The 6988-nt window shown below is 36.1% G+C and overlaps 1 non-coding gene across 1 annotated transcript; it reads left to right on the top strand.

Moving 5' to 3' along the window:
• Window positions 1–266: 266 nt before the first annotated feature.
• TRNAV-UAC lies at window positions 267–338 on the top strand. The gene has a single exon. It is a non-coding gene; the product is annotated as a tRNA-Val (tRNA).
• Window positions 339–6988: the final 6650 nt, after the last annotated feature.

The raw sequence follows: 6988 nt of genomic DNA, 5'->3' as shown, positions 1-6988 counted from the left end.
ACAGATAAATGATTATGTGTTCTTGGGTTGTTAGTGACGTTTGTTATGACACCAAAGCCAGAAAACAGAATGAAAACTTTTATAGGTTTTGTTAGTATATATGTAATTATATACATATATATGTATATAGAGAGATGATAAATAGCATAGTGGATGGCATTAAAAACAAGAGAAAAATGGAAAAAACGGCAATACTTGATAGAAAAAGGTACTATGTAACATGTAACATAAAGAACTTACAAATTCATGAAAAGTTGGTGGGGGAGGGGTATATAGCTCAGTGGTAGAGTGCATGCTTTACACACACGAGGTCCTGGGTTCAATCCCCAGTATATCTCCCCATTAAATAAATAAATAAACCTAATTACCAACCCCCACAAAATAAAAATAAAAAGTTGGAGAAGGAAACAAAAAACCAATTCATAAAGAGCTATTAAAGGTGAACAAACAGAAAATTCTCTTTTTATTTTGTAATCAAAGAAATGAAAACAGCAATGCAAGAGTATTTTTTACATATCAGCTCGACCAAGATGGCGGAGTTGACAAAGTGCACGTCTGGGAGGTGGGGGTCTCGTGCACTAGTGATGACGTGTAGAGCAGTGTACCTTCTGGGAGGGCAGTGATTCATGATGTATTACAGTGTAACATGGGCACAGAAACATAGCAAATTTAAACGTAGCAATTCCAATTACAGTAATTTTCTAAGAAGACAGCTACAAAACTGAACAAAAAGATATACTTTTAGAGTATTTATAAAACTGGTCAAATTTTGTTTTTCTTTTCTTGTTTTTGTGTTTTTGTGCAGTACCCTGAATTTCCTGTATTATTTCAACTATTCTTTGGGTGTCTATAGTAAGCGTTGTGGTAAGTGCTGGGGATACAATGAACAAGACAGACTTTGGACAGTTTTCTTTATTACTTAAAAAATTCAAATAAAGCAATAAAATCACTTAAATTTTCTTTGACAAATAGCTTTAAAGGGTTAATTACAGCCGTATGTCGTTTGTATAATATCAACACTATTAAACTTAAAAAGCATGAAGAGTCTTTGCTTCAAACAACACCATCTACAAAGTGAAAAGACAACCCAGACACTGGAAGAAAATATTTTCAAAATATAGATTTAATAAGGGACTTCTGTCCAGAACATATAAAGAATTCCTGCAACTCAGTAACAAGGAAACAACCCAGTTGAAAACTGTCAAAGGATTTGAATGGCTATTTCTCTGCAGATGATACAAGAACGATCAATACGCACATGCGTGGGTGTGCAACATCATTACATTTAGGGAAATGGACATCCAAACCACAAATGCTTATTCTTGTGTCCACCATGGAGCCCAGTGGCGTTCCCTACACAAACAGACACTCAGCATTCAGGGTGTGTGTAGGTGGTCTGCCCCCCAACCCAGGAAGCCGAACTCCTGAAATGTACGTGCTTCTCTCTGAGAAACTTTGACTTAGAGAATCTTACCTTAAAAAATATTCTTTGAGATCCAGAATCTAGTTTTCAAAATAAGATAATCAACTGAGCTGAAATAACACTAAGCAGACGCTTAGAGACACTTGAAGAGACAGTGGACTGCTCTGGGATCCCTCTCTTCCCACAGTGCACTGAGCCCAAGATGGCTTTGATTTTAGCTGGTGTCACTCTTTTATGTGCCATTAAGAAGGGAAAAACACTGCCAATTCAACAATGTCAAGCTTCCTCATTCTTTAGAATTTTTATTTCACTTTATTTGTTTTTTCTTTTAAATTTTTGTTGTTGTCTTTCTGTTTATTTTTTGTTTTGGGGGAATTTTTATTTTGTAATTATTGAAAACATTTTTTTGTTGATTATTAAACACATGTTTTTATTATGTTGCACTGCTGTCTTCATGCCTTTATATGCTAATTTTTTATTCAGTGCTAAATCATAACGCAACCTTTCTGAGGGCATTTTGTGGCAATTAAACTCAATATGTTTACTCAAAATACACAATATCATTAACATTTTGACAAAATAAACAGCGACTACCAAGGCCTAACATTGGGAATACCACCAGAAGGATGGAAACTTTAAGGTGACTGATTAAAATACGGACTTCAGAAATCATTTATCATTTTATTGTGAAAGAATTTGAACTTAAGATCAATGGCATACAGTTACCTGTAACTTTTCCTGTGTTAACTCAACTTGGATTTTAGGGGATAATCAAATGCCCTTTTCTGAGCTTAGAGGTCCTTTTCTCTCAGCAAGATCTATTTTTACTGTCCTTTTGAGAGCCCTTATTTCCAACCTAATCAAAAAAAGGTCTTTAATTTGTTCTCCCAGTATTGCTGAGCATTAGAAAAATCCACAGCACAGTCTTTGATGCAGGTGGTTCTTTTCAACTCGTAAGACTAAAGACGAAACGGAGACAAGTCCACAGGACCCTGAGCTTAAAAGTTCTATGACTAGGTTCTTTCCAGTCACAGGAAATCCTGTTCAACTTTGTTTCTTTTATAAGAATAAAGCATGTGCCCCAGTGCCCAAGTTATCTTTCTCGTTGTCATTACATTCTACATCCCATGTTTTAGCAGTGTCCTAGGAAGAGCTTGACCACTGGGACTTTTCTTCCTTGGCCAGGGGTAGAACCTGGTCACCATCTTTCTTACATGGTTGAAGGTTTATTGGGATCTCAAAATTATACTCATAGGAGATTCCACTTTCCTTAATTCTAGATCAGACTATTCCAATTGAAGCACCAACATTAGGATTTAAAAAAGTATTGTATAATTGAAAGCTCTTTGTGGGAAAGGCCTTTAAAACTCAACTGAATCCACGTAAGTGGTATCATGTGATGTTTGTTTTTCTCTATCTGACTTACGTCACTTAGTATGATAATCTTTAGATCCATCCATGTTGCTGCAGGATACAAAGGACTGTATACAGAATAGATAAACAACAAGGTCCTACTGTAGAGCACAGGGAACTGTATTCAATAGCTGGTAATAACCTGTAATGAAAAAGTATATGAAAAAGAATATACATGTATAACTGAATCACTATGCTGTACACCAGAAATTAGCACGACACTGTACATCGGCTGTACTTCAGTTAAAGAAAACCCCGCAGCTGAGTATCCCAAACTGAATAATCCAAACCGAAATAATCATTTTTCTTCTTTTCCCCTGAATTACTGTGTCCTCTCTCTAAAGACTGACAGTAATTACTATTCATTCAGTTGTCCAAGGCAGAAACCAGGAAACCCTCAAAGACTTGCCTCTTTAAAGCCCTTGTCCTGTCTTTAGTTAGTTGCCTGTCTTTCTCTGCTATGGACTGAGTGTTTGTATCTCCCCAAATTCACAAGCTGAAATCCTAACTCCTAATGTGATGGGATCTGGAGGTGGGCCTTTGGGAGGAGATTAGGTCATGAAAGAGGAGCCCTCTAGAATGAAACTGATGCTCTTATAAAAGAGACCCCGCAGAGCTGTCTGCAGCAATGAAGAGGGCCTCGCCAGAACCCAGCCGTGCTGGCACCCTGATCTTGGACTTCAAGCCTCCACAACTGTGAGGAATTTCTGTGGTTTACAAAGCCACCCTGTCTGTGGTGTTCTGTTATGGCAGCCTGAAGGGGCTAGACACCCACTGTAGACGCCAAGCTCTGACAGGATAGAGACCACGATCATTCCTGTTTCTCTTTGCAACCCCAGTCCCTTTGCACAATGCCTATACTACATTAAAAACCCAGATGAGAATTCAATTACCTTGTGTCTTGAGCAAATGAACCCACTTATTACTAGTTAAAGAACTGAGGTTGGAGGAAAACTTGGATTTTAAGTTCCTTGATTTTTAACAAGATTTTATTTTGTGTTTATTGTGTAGCCTTTCATAGGCAAACCCCTGACGATGGCTAGTAAGTGCCTGAGCTACTCATGGTTACACAGACTTTTAGAGCTAAAGAGGAACTTGGAGTAAATCCGACAGAAAGATACCATGTGATGTCACTTATATGTGGAATCTAAAAAAAATGGATACAAATAACTTATTTATAAAACAAAAATAGACTCACAGACATAGAAAACAAACTTCTGGTTACCAAAGGAGAAACGAGGGGAGAGGAATAAATCAGGAATTTGGGAGCAACATATACACACTACTGTATGAACAACACAGACCTACTGTACAGCACGGGGAACTATGTTCAATATCTTGTAATAACCTATAATGGAAAAGACTCTGAAAAAGAATATATATATGTATGTATAATTGGATCACTGCTGTATACCTGAAACACTGTAAATCAACTATGCTTCAATTAAAAAAAGAATACTCCAAAAATTAAAAAACAAAACATACATAATTTATAGACAGCAGTAAATGCAACGAAGTAAATAAAAATACATGAAACAGATGGGAAAAAAGGCACTTAGAAATCAATTCATTCTACAAATCAGGCCCAAAGAAGTTGTTTATTATCTGAAGTTGCTAAAAGAAGGAGCGCTGAGGCTGTTGGCTGGGCCCTCCAGTTGGCGTGGGTTTCTTTGTGTTTCCACAATTGGTGGGGAAGAGTCAAGTGTTGCTAACAGAACATCTTTATAAACACATGAAAAATCGTTGGGTAGAATTTTCCCTCTGATGGAAAGCTAACAAAAGATTCTTATTTGGCTCAAACTTTGGCAAAGTTAAAATATTATGGACATTTTTACATTGAAATGCGAAGATTTCGAAGTCCAGGTTTCTCTGGAGTACACAAAGCACTTTTGAGGATATTGAAGGATAGAATGGATAAAGTGAGAGGAAAAAGTTATAAAAAGTTAAGTCTTTCATTTGTTACTTTTGACACGCTACACCCAAGTAATTAGAGGCAAGGTAGTGTTCTAATAAAGCATGCCTCACTGGTTATAATCAAGTGAATCTGTTCTCATCTCCAGCACATCAAGCTGCCAAGGATTTTAATAATCACAGCGCCCAGGGGAATTAGGGAGGTATCTGCTGTTAAGTTGGTTAATGAAGTAAAGTGTTACGAGATATGTTTTCTCAGGTGGGAAAAAAAGTACTGACTGGTTTGGATATGGTATCCATTTGCTTCTTATTTTAAAATAAATTATCTAGGAAGAAATCTTGCAGTTCTCTATACCTTATTTTTTTGTCTTACTGGCATCAATGCTTCACTGAAAATGTCCTTATTGGTAAAATATACTTCGGAGGGGAAAGGAATGAGGCGTATTCTAATATTTGTGGAATGCTTTATAAGTGCCAGGTGTGTTAAGTACTTAGCCCTGACAGCCACCCCGCTGGGCAGGTATCATTGTTTCCGTTTAGAGACGAGGGGTGTGAGCCTCTGGGCTGCTAAGTTTCCCACCTCGAGTCAGTTGGAAACCAGGTTCCCAGGTGAAAGAACTTGGGTCAATCACAGGTGTCCTTCAACTCCAAGCTGGCTTTCTTCCTACCCTCTTATTCTCACTCTACTGCTGCCCCATGAAAAACTTCACATTCTAACTCAGAGTTTGGTTCAGGGCATGGAAAATTATGTCTACACAACATAATAAGACAAAGTGAGTCTTTCTTGTGATTGCAAAAAACATTTTCCATCACAGCATAAATTAGGAAATAAAAAGCACTCATCACATGAAAATTATTCTTCCTCTTTGCCGCAGCATTGCAGTCAAGTTTTACTGTATCCAAAACTAATAAACAAAATTTTAAAAATTGGTTACAATAAAAACAATGGCATGCATTAAAGATTTTTTTTCTTTTGGAAGATTAAATCCAGAGAAACATAATATCCTGGTAAAAAAAAATGAGCAACTGAGAGTGCTAAAGGAATAGCTTTTGGATTTTAATTTAATTTATTATTATTTTTTAACATTTTTTATTGAGTTACAATCATTTTACAATGTTGTGTCAAATTCCAGTGTAGAGCACTATTTTTCAGTTATACATGAACATACATATAATCACTGTCACATTTTTTTTCTCTGTGAGCTATGGATTTTAATTTATTTTCTCATGTGCTTTTCCTCTACCAATACCCTAATTTATAAGAAAAATAAGGAATAAAGGTATCTATTTTATTTCTCTCTCAGCCCTCATTCTTCCCTACCTCTGCTGGAAGAGTCTCTCTGTTCCAGCAAAGCTTTCTCTGAGCCTTTAGTTCATCAATCAGTTTCACAGCTAAAGACCAAATGGTATAGCTCGTGTATCTACTTCATAAAAGAGCTGGCTGTGCCTTGATTAGCGTGGAATTTGTTCTTCCTCTTCTAGGGCAGAAAATAATTAAAGTTATCACGTAATTTAAATCAGGAGAAAGTTAATCCATAAAAATGTCATCAGAAAACAAAATAAAGACCAATATATTCAATGATAGATTCAAAACCATCTAGCTAAGACTGAGAAGCTACTAATCGCATATGCTTAGCCATAATTTGTACGGTTTTATTCAAAATAATTACTCAGATCAAGAATTTCTGTAGGCTGTCCATTCTAATTGCTTTCTATTTTTAAAGTAATGTCTGACAAACGGTATGTCCAATATAGTAATTAGTTCCGCAATTTATATGTGTTGGCTATTATTCTAAGTTTCAGAGAACTCATTCTCAATCAGACTGGCATATTTTGAGCCTGGATTTCTTCAGATCAACTTTCTTAACTGAATTATAGGGAAGCCTTTCTTAAGGCTACAGAAGGAAATCAACCATGCCAATGCTTTCCACTTAAGTAATAATCTTACGATTTGACATGAATGTAATAATAAATACTCATTTTCACAAGGCAATTGTTAAGGTATGTTCAGTTCATTTTTTGTTTAGCAAAATGAGTTCGTTTTTTATAAGAATATTTTCCTCCCTGTAGAATATATCTTTAATATACATTTTTCCTTTTTCTCTCAGCAAGTATATATATTATTATCATTTTTTCTTTTTTTTACACTCCCCCCCCCCCACGTTTTCTCTCCTTTAAGAAAAAGAATTATTCACATAGGGCAACAAAAGAGAAGCCAGGCAGGAAAGAAAAATTCCATGG

This window comes from Camelus ferus, chromosome 20, assembly GCF_009834535.1.
Source record: "Camelus ferus isolate YT-003-E chromosome 20, BCGSAC_Cfer_1.0, whole genome shotgun sequence".
Lineage (NCBI taxonomy): Eukaryota > Metazoa > Chordata > Mammalia > Artiodactyla > Camelidae > Camelus > Camelus ferus.
The sequence above is the reverse complement of the archived record's forward strand: the minus strand, read 5'-3'. Positions and strand labels throughout refer to the sequence as shown.